Raw genomic sequence first — 15,141 nt, 5'->3', positions numbered from 1 at the left:
AGATGCAGCTTTCTTAAGATAAGTGTTGAGAAGTGCTTGACACTAATGGGCCTGACAGGATCTGGCTCAACATGTCAATACAATTGCTATTGGGCAAGTTAGTGGAATACTTTTTTTTTGAAAGAAAAATATTATCATATCAGCTTTAAATTTTAAATGTGAATACGGCAATAAGTAATCAAGACATCTGCATGTATTGGAAGCTCATTTCAAAATCTTCCTGTAGAAATTTCATTCCCTATTCAGACTTTGATATTGCTGATTTTTCTGACTGTACATCTTTGCAGTTGAAGATACTTCTTCCAAAGCCAGAACATCACCAAAGGAATTTCTTGCCTTTTGTTAGTTAATTACGTTGAAATTAATATAGAGAAACTGGATATTGCATGAATGATAATAGCAATCAGAGTAGGATGCTATTAGGGAAGTTTCTCAGTGCTATTTATCCTGCTTCAAGCCATCTGGAGGCATCTGAATGTGCCATTGGAATAATTAAGAAATATCAAGAACAAAATGGTTTTAAATGAATTTTAATGACAAAACTAATTAGGGGACCATTCCCGTAACACAAAACAGTCGCTGCATGTTACTAATGTGTCACAAGTGAGATCACTTTTGAAGGATAAATGGTATATTTTGCAAATTCATCTCTTAGCAGTATTTTTCTGGATTTTTATTTTTATTTTTGATTCTAGAAAATGTCCTTTTTTTTGTGATTAGTGTGTCTGAAGTGCATGTCATATTTGTTTTAACAGTAGCTCTTTGATGTTTTTAAAATAAAAAAGTTAAACCTCATTCACTTCCACTGGGGGGGGGGGGGGGTGGTCTAAGTATTTCCTTTACTTAATTTTGACATTTAGTAAATCTAAACTGTAAAGTCATATACCTTTTAATCGGAACTATTTGATAATTTCTAGCATGTGTTCCTTTACATGCAGCCAATGACACCTCTATTATGGGTTCTTCTAAACCATTCCTGGTGCCAGCTGGTTGAAGAAAATGTTTTCAAAAGATGCAGTATGCTTTCATTAGTCAGCGGTAACTGTGTAAGTGATAAAAAATAATGTTGATGTTTTCTTCGTTTTGAAATATGATCTTTTATTCTTGCATCTCAGATTGTTGTGGTTTAACCCGGCAGGCAGCCAAACACCACACAGCTGCTTGCTCACTTCCTCCCTCCCAGTGGGATGGGGGAGAGAATCGGAAAAAAAAAAAGTAAAATTCGTGGATTGAGATAGAGAGAGTTTAATAGAACAGAAAAGGAAGGGAAAATAATAAAAATAATAATGATAAAAGAATATACAAAATAAGTGATGCACAATGCAATTGCTCACCACCCATCAACCAATGCCCAGCCAGTTCCTGAGCAGTGGTCACCACCCCCTGGCCAACTCCCCCAGCTTTATATGCTGAGCATGATGTCATACGGTATGGAATATCCCTTTGGCCAGTTGGGGTCAGCTGTCCTTGCTGTGCCCCCTCCCAGCTTCTTGGGCACCTGGCAGAGCATGGGAAGCTGAAAAGTCCTTGACGAATGTAAGCACTACTTAGCAACAACTAAAACATCAGCATGTTATCAACATTCTTCTCTTACTAAATCCAAAACACACTATACCAGCTACTAGAAAGAAAACTAACTCTATCCCATCCGAAACCAGGACACAGATCTATCTACCAAATGTTACTTCTCCTTTTAAATCACTAGACAAGCATAGTATATATCTATGGAAAAAATATACTATCCTTGAGGAGAGGTGAAATATAAAAAATGCCTGTCAAAAAGTACTTTATATTCCTGAAAGAAATTAAAGCTATTTTTTTCAACAGAAACTGAAACATTTTTTTGTTTGTTTCATATATTAGACAGCTGGGGCATAATAATTTGTAATGCAATTCTGGAATATCATTGCTTTTAATATTTGAGTTCTGTCAGACTTATGTGCTCATCAGAGGCCAAAATAAAATATAAAAAACCCCTCACTTACCACCCACCACAATTTTTTCTTCAAATGTCATTGCAATATCTCTAGTTTTATGAAACATGGTTAATTTACCACAGTTATGTAGTAAATTAAACTTTCAAAGTTAGGCTATTTCATACAGCTACCTCCTCTTCTCAGAAATAAAATACTAAAAAGAACAAAAAACTCTTTACTTAAACTAAATGTTACAGTAACAAGTCCTTAAATGGCATACAGTGTTCTCTGCCATCACTGAAATTTGGGAAAGGTGAATTCAAATTAGATTAGATGCTGAAAAGGACCATGACAGTTATATGAGAAATGGAGAAACTATTCTGCAAGAAGAATTTTAAGATGTCTACATGAAGAAAATTAATGTGTTGTTGAATTTTTCAAGCTGGTAGAGATTTCAGGGATAAGTCCATACAGAATGGCGTAACATTTACCAGCGTATGCTCAGAAACGGGTACAAGTCTAATGGTGCTGCACCAAAGGGATATTAGCTCTAATATAATGCTGTGAAAACGGAGACACACAGCCTTCAGAACTGATTTGGTTGGTGTCCACCTGGCTTTCTGGAGACCTTGCTGCCCACATATTCAGTTTCAGGGTTTATTATACCCACCACCTGTATGCCACAGGTGTACATATGTCCTAAAATCCAAGTTTGATTTATCTTGTATCAATTAATGCTGGCATTTACTCTAAAAAGGTGAGGAAGACAAATGCTGTGGTAACACCATTTAAAACAAAAGACAACTTTTATGCAGAGCAAAAAAATGGGTATCAAGCTGTCTGTAGATTAACTTATACTGGAAATTAGAAGAAAATATGTAAAGATCAAAGCAGAAAGATTTTGAAATGGTCCTCTGATCAAAGGAGTGCATATAAGCAAACTAACTAGTTCTTGGAGCAAAACCTGATCTATTTACAGTTGGGACGACATGGCAAGGCTGCTTGTAATCACCCGTGTGCCTCTTCCTCTGTCTATGTCCCCATGGTGTCACCATTGGAAGCACCACAGGAGAAGTGAAAGTACATGAATAAAAATTCTAGTGGTAAATTAGACATAAACTTTGCTTTACATCTTGGTAAATGACCAAAAAACCCCAATTATCTATTGAAAAAGTAGAAGCAAAGATGAACAAATCTGAAACAAGAATTCTCTTTATATATGAAAATGTATTATATTCCATTCTCCATAGGAGATCAAATACAAAATAGAAATCCAGTTCTACTTGGGAAACCTAAGAAAGTTTTATTAGGAAATAGTGATGCTATATGATACTTTCCTTTTTCTCAAAAAACTATGAATAAATTATTCTTAATCCTGAGAATGTTCATGCTTTAATCTCAATTTTTTTCTATTAAAAAGAAAAAAGTTAAAAATAAACAGAGTAAGGGGAAGGGAAGGGAAGGGGAGGGGAGGGGAGGGGAGGGGAGGGGAGGGAAGGCAAGGCAAGGCAAGGCAAGGCAAGAGGTTTCAAGAAGCATGACCCCTTCCTTGGTCTTTCCTGGCTCCAGTGGGGAAATTGTTTCCCTTGACCTTGCTCGGGATATAATTTAATCTCTACACATCCCATCAATGAATAATGCAACCTTGATTCTTTGGTGTGGATGGAGACATAAACTCTGTGCCTTGAACTCACTGGTCAAGAGTAAGAGAAGTGAAATGACATCATCAGGCAACTGCTGTATAAACACCAGCATCAGTTCAAGATATCAGTGGCATTCAGCTGTTTGCTGCTGTCCCTCTTTTGGATATCTGAAATGATGTTCATAGAAAATCCAGATTAAGCTGAGTGAACTGGATGAAAGACACACACAAAGCATGCCAGTCTCAGCTCAGTCTCAGCTGTGACTGTCAACAGAAAACTGGTGAGAAATATATGGGACAGCAACACCTTAATCCACTTTAACAGAAGAAACCACTGCCTGTGGTCTAATACTTCTGCGTGGTTAGATGGGTGCCAGGGAAGATCTAGGTCCAGTTGCTTCTGCCATATTTAATTTCGTCACTTTAACACTTTTTGACTGAAGAATATAGCAACCTGAATGGAAGAATTGCTATTTTGATGACAAGAAAACTACCAAATATTTTATGGAAAATTAAAAAATAAAGGTAAAAGGAGTACTGTATAATTTATAGATGTACTTCAAAAATGCATTTTCTTGAAGAAAACCCATGTAAGTATCTACTATTCAGACATATTTTTGTCGACACAGCAAACATTAAGCTATTTCATATAAAGGAAAATATTGCCTCAGTGTATTATCAGGTCAGACATATCGGAGAGCAAGTAGCCATGATTCAGTCTTTACAAACATGATGCTGCTTATGAAGTAATCAATCTGGATAGGCTATGGTAAAATGAAAATGCATTTAAGCAAAAAATAAAACATCTTTTTTCATTTATTTTGTTTGTTTTCTTTTAATGGAAAAGAAAGCAACTACCCTTTAATTTTACTGTACCAAGAGACCTGCATTGGTAGCTTTGAGAGAATTCTGTGTAGAAGATACATACCACCATAAAAATGTTAATTCATCCCTCACAAAAACCACAAAAAATTGCTGTTCCTTTTCATTTTTCAAATGTATGAATTCTTTACAGCTATTTCTACAAACAGTTCATGAGAGGAATTATTGTCCCATTGCTAGATTGCAAGCATTTATTTTGACTACACAAAATTGTAACTATTTTATTAACTTCTGTGTCTTTGATTGGAGAAATCTGAAAAATAAGAGCAATTTTCAGTAATGGAAAAATAACCTGTTTTTTACTGACCTACGGGGTACTTAATCAAATTTTTTATGAACATTCTTTCCAGTCACCCTTGAAGGGGGCTTGCCTGTAAAATGCTAAGGCAAAAAAAATTGGAATGCCAAATTCATTTAAAAATACCTATATATGTCCTGCCAACCTGCACCTGGGAAAAAAGGAGCCACTTGCTTATGAACCACTCAAATGCAGAATAGCTCATGTGACTTTACATGGCAGAGAGTGACATCCTGACAGAGAGATATATGCTATTCTTTTTTGCTTAATCAAGCCTTCTACCCATCAATAATCTATTCGATTGTAGTGGGCCTGGCTACTTCTTAGTTCTCTACTACTTAGTTTTTTACTACTACTTAGTGTTCTTCATAGCAGCTGATATGGAGCTGCGTTTTAGGTTTTTGACCAAAACAGCCCTGATAACACACTAATGTTCTAAATTTTGCTGAACATTGTTTGCACAGCATCAAGATCCTCACTCTGCCTCCTCGGTGAATAGATTAGGAGGTGTGCAAGAGGCTGTGAGGGGATCCAAGTGAGCAGATGATCCGAACTAACCAAAGAGATATTCCATACCATAAATGTCATGCTTAGCAATAAAAGGGAAAAGAGGGAAAACTCCCTTAGGGGGTTACCCATCTTTTGCTCTGGAACTGGCTACCCATGGGAGGTGGTAAGTTATTGCCTTTGCATCACTTGTTTTGTTTTGTTTTCTTCTCTTCTCTTTTCTTCCACTTATCCTTCACTTAAACAATTATTAATATTTTTCGTCTGTTAGTTTTACAATGACCCCCAAGTTTTCTTGTTTTTATTCTTCCTTTCCTTTTCCCCTGTCCCACTGGGGGTGGGGGAGGGAAGTGAGCAAGCACTTTATCTGCCCACCGGGGTTAACAAAACATCAGTGTTTTAGAATCATAGAATAGTTCGGGTTGGAAGGGACCTTTAAAGGCCATCTAGTCCAACCCCCCTGCAATAAGCAGAGACATTTTCAACTAGACCAGGTTGCTCAGAGCCCCGTCCAACCTGACCTTCAATGTTTCCAGGGATGGGGCATCTACCACCTCTCTGGGCAACCTGTTCCCGTGTTTCAACACCCTCATTGTAAAAAATTTCTTCCTTATATCTAGTCTAAATCTACCCTCTTTTAGTTTAAAACCATTCCCCCTTGTCCTGTTGCAACAGGCCCTGCTAAAAAGTCTGTCCCTATCTTTCTTATAAGCCCCCTTTAAGTACTGAAAGGTTGCAATAACATCTCCTTGGAGCCTTCTCTTCTCCAGGCTGAATAACCCCAACTCTTTCAGACTTTCTTCATAGGAGAGGCATTACATCCCCTGATCATTTTCGTGGCCCTCCTCTGGACCCGCTCCAGCAGGTCCATGTCTCTCCTGTGGTGAAAGCTCCAGAGCTGGACACAGTATTCCAGGTGAGGTCTCACCAGAGCAGAGTAGAGGGGCAGAATCACCTCCCTCGACCTGCTGGCCACACTTCTTTTGATGCAGCCCAGGATACGGTTGGCTGCCTGGGCTGTGAGTGCACGTTTTCGGCTCATGTCCAGCTTTTCGTCCAGCGGTACCACCAAGTCCTTCTCGGCAGGGCTGCTCTCAATCCCTTCAACCCCCAGGCTGTATTGATACCGGGGGTTGCCCTTGTCCAGGTTCAGGACCTTGCACTTGGCCTTGTTGAACCTCATGAGGTTTACATGGGCCCACTTCTCAAGCTTGTCCAGGTCCCCCTGGATGGCAATCCAGACACTTTTTCTTGTTCTGGATGAATAACTTAAATTCCATTTCCACTTAAATTCTTGTCTAGAATGAGTGTTCCCAGGCATACTGGACAGATCAGAGAACAAAAGATGTTGCTGATCAGGTCTTCTGGGGACAAGTCAGATTCACTGCACATGAACTACATAGTAGGTGGGGGGGGTGTGTGTACCTCTACCTAAAGCTGTCAACAAGAACTGGCTTATAGCCATTGCTGTTTGTCAACAACAGGACAGCTTTCAAGCAAAATTTTGCCAAGAAAAATTAACTTAAAAAGCATATATTCTCATCTGTCAGAGCACCTTTCTCCCTGTGCTTAAGCAGCAATGACTGTTTCTTTCAGTGATTTTTTTTTTTTTCAGCACTTATTCATATATTTTCCTTTGGGAAAAACATGGTCACATTGGAGCTGTGAGACAAAATATTCTCAGAGGATCTTCTAAACCAGATTCTAAGAGAAGAATGACTAACTCGGTGTCACCACCATCAGAGACTTCTGCAAGACATGTTTTCTGGGGAAGGGAAAAAACCCCTAGAAACAAGTATTTTCCAATCATAAATACAAAAGGGGAGAAAGGATGGGAGGAGATCAATCTTATACTTCCAAAACTAGACAAACTGATATAAAAACCTACTAAAAAATTTGGAAAAGCCAGAAGAATCTGTGAAACCCATGAGGAACTCATTCCCACCTAATTCATTTGGGAAGCATCTGGGAAGCATTTGGGAAGAGACTGCAGAAATTATCTAATTTAGCTCAAACAGAAAAACATTCTGTAACTTACCATTACATAACAATAGTTTGCCCCTGAAAAAGACTTTGAGAAAAATCATTCTTTAGGATATATTCCCAGAGATTCAGAGTTGCCTGGGAAACTAGATGCCATGTGTGGTTCCTCTCTTTTCTGAGCAAGTGTTGAGTCACATGGATTTTGCATGTGTCAGGTTTAGTTGCTGACTTTTTAAAAGTAGAATGTATCTGCTCAACAGAGCTGGATGCTACGGGCCTTTACAGTCAACTTTGCATCTGTGGGACTTACTCTCTTTCTATTTGTATTTGATGCTGCTTGCATAAATATTCAGAATTAAGTCTTACATAAACAGTTAGGACTAGAGAATTTTTCATTAGTGTTTTGATGATTGCTTTATATTCTCAATTGATTTGTTCTGTTATCTGTGATATCTGTGATAATATCTCATAAAAATCTATGCAAGCATTGATTGCTAAGAGCCTAGAAATCCACAAATTCAAGAGAAGCTGCTTGAGATTGAAATACAAAAAAAATCTATTTTTAGACTGAGTTATTTTCTTGGCCTATTGACCCTTTTGGGACTGAGCACTGAATTTCATTTTGTGCCTGAACTAAATTAGAAAAAATGTTACCTCTTCCGCAGAAAAAGCCATATTAGAGTTTCTACACACTTCTCTTAATTGACTTGCAGATGAGTCAGGCAGCTACTGTTGCCTTTGCTTCTGGATCGCCTACCTGAAAACAAGACAGCAGTAACTTGCCAAGTGATTGTTGTTCACTGGCTCAGCAAAGGGATTCGTGTGTGTACCTCATGCCACTACATGTTTCATCAAATGCTGGGAAACAGCTCACAGGGTTACCTGGGCATCTAGTGCAGTATAAGATTTTTTTTAGGCTGTAGCAGACATCCGCACAGTGACAGCACACATCTTGTGAGATACTGGTATCCTAAACTTGTACCTGGAATCTAAGTGGGATACTGCAAGGCATCTAATGCCTTATTATGTCTATGTTTAGATATCTGAATCATCCTCTAGATATTTAAGCTTATAGTCAACTTCTAATTATATACTACCAGATACCTAATACTAGGATTTTACTTATAACAACAGGAACTGTGCTTAAGGCAGAAATCTTCCCATCTGAAAACAGCTTCTGAAAAAAAAAATCACAAGAAAAACCAAGACATTCATATCAAGGCACATGAAACTGCATCAATTGCGTAATTTCTATTTCTTTCTTTCAAGAAACAACATTAGTCAAGTCATAGTCCCCATCCAAAGCAAAGGCAACATCGTTTCTCCTGCATGTGTTTGAAGGTGATTCAGTTCGACAAGTCATAACTAACAAAAGTAACTGGTATTTAAAAAATAAATTAACATGGAGAAATCTAATTTCAGAGGTAAAAAGATCATTGTGATTTCTGTAAAAATAAATTAAAAAAACCATTCAGCCTCTTATATCACTGTTTCAGTTCCTCTTATACAGTAGTAAAATAATAATATTCTATTTATTACAGCTACTAATAACCACTGCTGTGGTTATTATTATCACATTCTAGGCCTTACCTGAATAAACTTACAAACCTCACCAGTGAGAAATGCAATGGTACTGCAGAGCTTTAGTACCAGCTAAACTTTTACAAGTGATGGTGAAACATTTAGTCAATTTGGTGAAAGACGAACAATCACAAACTGTAAGTGCAGAGATTTCACTAAAAAGGCTTTAAACATACCTGAGCAATTATTTTCTTTTCACTGTAAGCATCTGTTCACTTTCCCTGCTAATGTAATGTATCCAAGAAAATCATATACTCTTAAATTGATACTACACTTAAGGCTTACAAATAAATGAAAAGGCAAGCAGCATTTGCGAGCACTTGTCTTCTCTGCTAAATCATTAGATGTCAGGCTGTAAACTGAGATGAAACTTCAGAAATAGATTGTAACCCCTCAAAAAGAGTGTTCATTATGTAAAAGAAGAGATTATAAATATTTAGCTACAGTGACATCAATATTCTAGTATAAATGCAGTGCACTATAAATGTTATTACACTCTATTTGTGAGCAATAAAATGACTGAGAATGCTGAGTTTACATTCTCGCCTTGTGTTATGTCCCTGAAGTCTTAAGCCACAAGTCAGCAATGCACTTTGCTTGCTTATTCAGTTCAGGTTCACTGGGACTTAAATATGTGCAGAAATGGACGGCTATAAGCTCTTCAGAAGGGACAGGCAAGGAAGGAGAGGCGGTGGAGTAGCCCTGTATGTTAGGGAATGCTTCGACTGTCTAGAGCTCGATGGTAGTGATGACGAGGTCGAGTGCTTGTGGGTAAGGATGAGGGGGAAGGCCAACAAGGCAGATATCCTGCTGGGGGTCTGTTATAGACCACCTAGCCAGGAAGAGGAGGCAGACAAAATATCCTACCAGAGGCTGGCAGAAGTCTCCCAGTCGCTAGCCCTTGTTCTCGTGGGGGACTTCAACTTTCCGGATGTCTGCTGGAAATACCACACGGCAGAGAGGAAACAGTCGAGGAGGTTCCTGGAGTGTGTGGAGGATAACTTCCTGACGCAGCTGGTAAGCGAGCCCACCAGGGGAGATGCCTCGCTTGACCTGCTGTTCACGAACAGAGAAGGGCTGGTGGGAGATGTGGTGGTCGGAGGCCGGCTTGGGCTTAGCGACCATGAAATGGTAGAATTTTCGATACTTGGTGAAGTAAAGAGGGGGGCCAGCAAAACCGCTACCATGGACTTCCGGAGGCAGACTTTGGCCTGCTCAGGACATTGGTCGAGAGGGTCCCTTGGGAGACAGTCCTGAAGGGCAAAGGGGTCCAGGAAGGCTGGACGTTCTTCAAGAAGGAAGTCTTAAAGGCGCAGGAGCGGGCTGTCCCCATGTGTCGAAAGAAGAATGGGCGGGGAAGGCGACCGGTCTGGCTGAACGGGGAGCTCTGGCTGGGACTCAGGGAAAAAAGGAGAGTTTATCACTTGTGGAGGAAGGGTCAGGCAACTCAGGAAGAGTACAGGGATCGCGTTAGGTCGTGCAGAGAGGAAATTAGAAAGGCAAAAGCCCGGCTAGAACTCAACCTGGCCACTGTCGTGAGAGACAACAAAAAATGCTTTTATAAGTATGTTAATGACAAAAGGAGAGCCAAGGAGAATCTCCATCCTCTATTGGATGCGGGGGGGAACGTTGCCACCAAGGACGAGGAAAAGGCTGAGGTACTCAACGCCTTCTTTGCCTCAGTCTTTAGTAGTCAGAGTGGTTATCCTCAGGGTACTCAGCCCCCTGAGCTGGAAGACAGGGACGACGAGCAGGATAAACCCCCCATAATTCAAGAGGATGAAGTTCATGACCTGCCATGCCACCTGGACGTTCACAAGTCTATGGGGCCGGATGGGATCCACCCGAGGGTACTGAGGGAGCTGGCGGAGGAGCTTGCCGAGCCGCTCTCCATCATTTACCAGCAGTCCTGGTTAACTGGGGAGGTCCCGGACGACTGGAGGCTCGCCAATGTGACTCCCATCTACAAGAAGGGCCGGAGGGAGGATCCGGGGAACTACAGACCGGTCAGCCTGACCTCGGTGCCGGGGAAGATCATGGAGCGGTTCATTTTGAGGGCGCTCACGAGCCATGTCCGGGACAACCAGGGGATCAGGCCCAGCCAGCACAGGTTCATGGAAGGCAGGTCCTGCTTGACCAACCTGATCTCCTTCTATGACCAGGTGACCCGCCTAGTGGATGAGGGAAAGGCTGTGGATGTGGTCTACTTGGACTTCAGTAAGGCCTTTGACACTGTCTCCCACGGCATTCTCCTAGAGAAGCTGGCGGCTCACGGCCTAGACAGGTACACTCTTTGCTGGGTAAAAAACTGGCTGGAAGGCCGAGCCCAGAGAGTTGTGGTGAACGGAGTTAAATCCAGTTGGCGGCCGGTCACGAGCGGTGTTCCCCAGGGCTCAGTACTGGGGCCGGTCCTGTTCAATATCTTCATCAATGATCTGGACGAGGGGATCGAGTGCTCCCTCAGTAAGTTTGCAGACGACACCAAGCTGGGCGGGAGTGTTGATCTGCTGGAGGGCAGGAAGGCTCTGCAGAGGGACCTGGACAGGCTGGATCGATGGGCTGAGGCCAACTGTATGAGATTCAACAAGGCCAAGTGCCGGGTCCTGCACTTCGGCCACAACAACCCCATGCAACGCTACAGGCTTGGGGAAGAGTGGCTGGAAAGCTGCCCAGAGGAAAAGGACCTGGGGGTGCTGGTTGACAGCCGGCTGAACATGAGCCGGCAGTGTGCCCAGGTGGCCAAGAAGGCCAACGGCATCCTGGTCTGTATCAGAAATAGTGTGGCCAGCAGCAGTAGGGAGGTGATCGTGCCCCTGTACTCGGCACTGGTGAGGCCGCACCTCGAATACTGTGTTCAGTTTTGGGCCCCTCACTACAAGAAGGACATGGAGGTGCTGGAGCGTGTCCAGAGGAGGGCAACGAAGCTGGTGAAGGGCCTGGAGCACAAGTCTTATGAGGAGCGGCTGAGGGAACTGAGACTGTTTAGCCTGGAGAAGAGGAGGCTGAGGGGAGACCTCATTGCGCTCTACAACTACCTGAAAGGAGGTTGTAGCGAGGTGGGTGTTGGTCTCTTCTCCCAAGTAACTAGCGATAGGACAAGAGGAAATGGCCTCAAGTTGCGCCAAGGGAGGTTTAGATTGAACATTAGGAAAAATTTCTTTACTGAAAGAGTGGTCAGGCCTTGGAACAGGCTGCCCAGGGAAGTGGTGGAGTCACCATCCCTGGAGGTATTTAAAAGACGTGTAGATGAGGCCCTTAGGGACATGGTGTAGTGGGCATGGTGGTGTTGGGTTGACGGTTGGACACGATGATCTTAGAGGTCTTTTCCAACCTGTATGATTCTATGATTCTATGATTCTATGATTCTATGAAATACTTTGGTCACTCACCTAAATCTCATTTTCAAACGTATTGAAAATCAAGTTTAGATTTTAAGATCTTTGTAATGATTGTGAACATTTGTAGAAAACAATGCAATAGAACTATGTAGGTATTGTAAGCTATGTACATCAAGAACAGCTTTCCTGTGGCTGTTATTTAGGTGCCTGATATACATACACAGAGACAAAGAGCACTTTTCAAGCCAGATGGCCAAATTCTTAGCAGCCAGAAAATCTTTTGGTTTCATTGTTTCTTTCAGATGATCTATGTTGATTACCTGACTTTACGCAGTATACCTGACTTCAAATTCTCTAATCAGAATTATCATTAGCTAGAGGAGTATAGAAATGTAGTTTGTTTAGGGTATTTGCTGTTTTGTTTTTTTTTTAACTTAACAAGACTTTCCCTTTCTTATGAGTTCTTCAACATCTATTTTAAGATGGAATGACTCGCACCTTGGAGTTCCCATTTCTCACCCTGAGAATCTGGGTGGCAGTTCAGAATAAACACTTTCAGATTGGTGATGGAACACTGACACTACAGATAAGTGAGATGAGTTCAGCCTGTCATAATTGAATGCATTAAGCAAAGTGGAGCCATGTAACTATACTGCAAAGAGGGCTTCCAAAACCATCTAATGTTTCCAACAAAATCTTATTACAGTCAGGTACATAAACTATTATCCAAACATTTTCTTTTGACTTAAGAGACAAAAATCTGAGGTACTGTTTATGCTGATAGCTGCAAGCTGTGTCTACTCTTGCCCCCATCTAAATTATCTCCTATGGCTCCATATCAGCAGCATGTGTGAACATGTGCGGTTGTACAGTTTAGATCAAACATCAGTATTCTGTAGGACACAATATTCTGTTTCCTACAGTGCCTGTACATGGATGGCAGGTTAAGAACATGTCATCATAGAATCATCATAGAATGGTTTGAGTTGGAAGGGACCTTAAAGATCATCTAGTTCCAATCCCCCTGCCATGGTCAGGGACACCTTCCACTAGACCAGGTTGCCCAAAGCCCCATCCAGCCTGGCCTTGAACACTTCCAAGGATGGGGCATCCACAACTTCTCTGGGCAACCTGTTCCAGTGCCTCACTACCCTCATAGTGAAGAATTTCTTCCTTATATCTTATCTAAATCTACCCTCTTTCAGTTTAAAGCCATTACCCCTCATCCTATCACTACACACCCTTGTAAAAAGACCCTCTCCAGCTTTCTTGTACGCCCCCTTTAGGTACTGGAAGGCTTCTATAAGGTCTCCCCGGAGCCTTCTCTTCTCCAGGCTGAACAATACCAACTCTCTCAGCCTGTCTTGACAGGAGAGGTGCTCCAGCCCTCTGATCATCTTTGTGGCCCTCCGCTGGACTCGTTCCAACAGGTCCATGTCCTTCTTCTGTTGGGGTCCCCAGAGCTGGACGCACTACTCCAGGTGGGGTCTCACGAGAGCAGAGTAGAGGGGCAGAATCACCTCCCTCGACCTGCTGGTCACGCTTCTTTTGATGCAGCCCAGGATACGGTTGGCTTTCTGGGCTGCAAGCGCATGTTGCCGAGTCATGTTGAGCTTCTCATCAACCAACACCCCCAAGTCCTTCTCCTCAGGGCTGCTGTCAATCCATTCTCCACCTAACCTGTATTTGTGTTTGGGATTGTCCCAAGCCATGTGCAGGACCTTGCACTTGGCCTTGTTGTACTTCATGAGGTTCACATGGCTCCACCTCTCAGGCCTGTCAAAGTCCCTCTTCCCTCTAGCGTGTCAACCGCATCACACAGCTTGGTGTCATCGGCAAACTTGCTGAGAGTGCACTCAATCTCACTGTCCATGTTGCCAGCAAAGATGTTAAAAAGCTCCGGTCCCAATACTGACCTCTGAGGAACACCACTCGTCACTGGTCTCCACTTGGACATCGAGCTTTTGACCGCAACCCTTTGAGGGTGACCGTCCAGCCAATTCCTTATCCACCGAGTGGTCCATCCATCAAATCCATGTCTCTCCAATTTAGAGACAAGGATGTCATGCAGGACAGTGTCATATGCTTTGCATAAGTCCAGGTAGATGATGTCAATTGTTCTTCCCTTATCCACCAATGCTGTAACCCCGTCATAGAAGGCCACAAAATTTGTCAGGCACGATATATGATACTTTCCCCTTAATACTCTCCTAGCTTCGGCATATTTTCAGTTCAGAGGATTTTCCGAGTCTGATGCAGTATGTTTATTTAGTAACATTTACTGGATCTCCTGTCAAAATGCTTGTCCAGACTACTCTGAACACATGTAAATGTTCTGCTTTCAAAATTCCCCTGGCAAACCGTCCCATAGGTCTGCCACCCACAGTGTGAAGGAACATTTCTTGCTCGTTCTGAGCCTGGCTTCTGTCGTCTTCATCTGATGGCACCTGGTTCTTGTATTAGAAGAAACAGTGAGCAGTCAATCCCTACCCACAGTCTCTACATCAGGCAGATTTTTGTCTTATTTCCTCCAAAGTAATTTCTTAGTCCTTCTAAGGAAGTTATTCCATATCATAATTGTTGGCCTTCTGTGAACTTTGCCAGCTTTTCTGTGTCATTTTTGAGGAGACCAGGACTGCACACATTAACTGGGATGTGCATGAAATGTGATTTTGTACAGTGGCATAATGATGCTCTTTTTTATTTCTTTATTCCTTTCCTCGTGATGTCAAATATATGATTCATTTATCCACTTCTAGCAAGCACTGAACAGATACTTTCATCTGTTGCAAACACAAAGACTTACTCCAATGGCAACAGGCAGCACAGACCCTATCATTTTATGTGTGAAGCTAGGTTTGTTTTCCCCCACGTATATTACTTTGTATTTATCCCAAAAGAACTAGCTTTTTTTTTTAATTTCATCTGCTGTTTTATTACTCAGTCATTTTTTAAGATCAGGGTGCAATTCTTCACAGTCAGCACTCATACTTA

This window comes from Calonectris borealis, chromosome 4 (genome assembly GCF_964195595.1).
Source record: "Calonectris borealis chromosome 4, bCalBor7.hap1.2, whole genome shotgun sequence".
Lineage (NCBI taxonomy): Eukaryota > Metazoa > Chordata > Aves > Procellariiformes > Procellariidae > Calonectris > Calonectris borealis.
Note: the sequence above shows the minus strand (reverse complement) of the source record.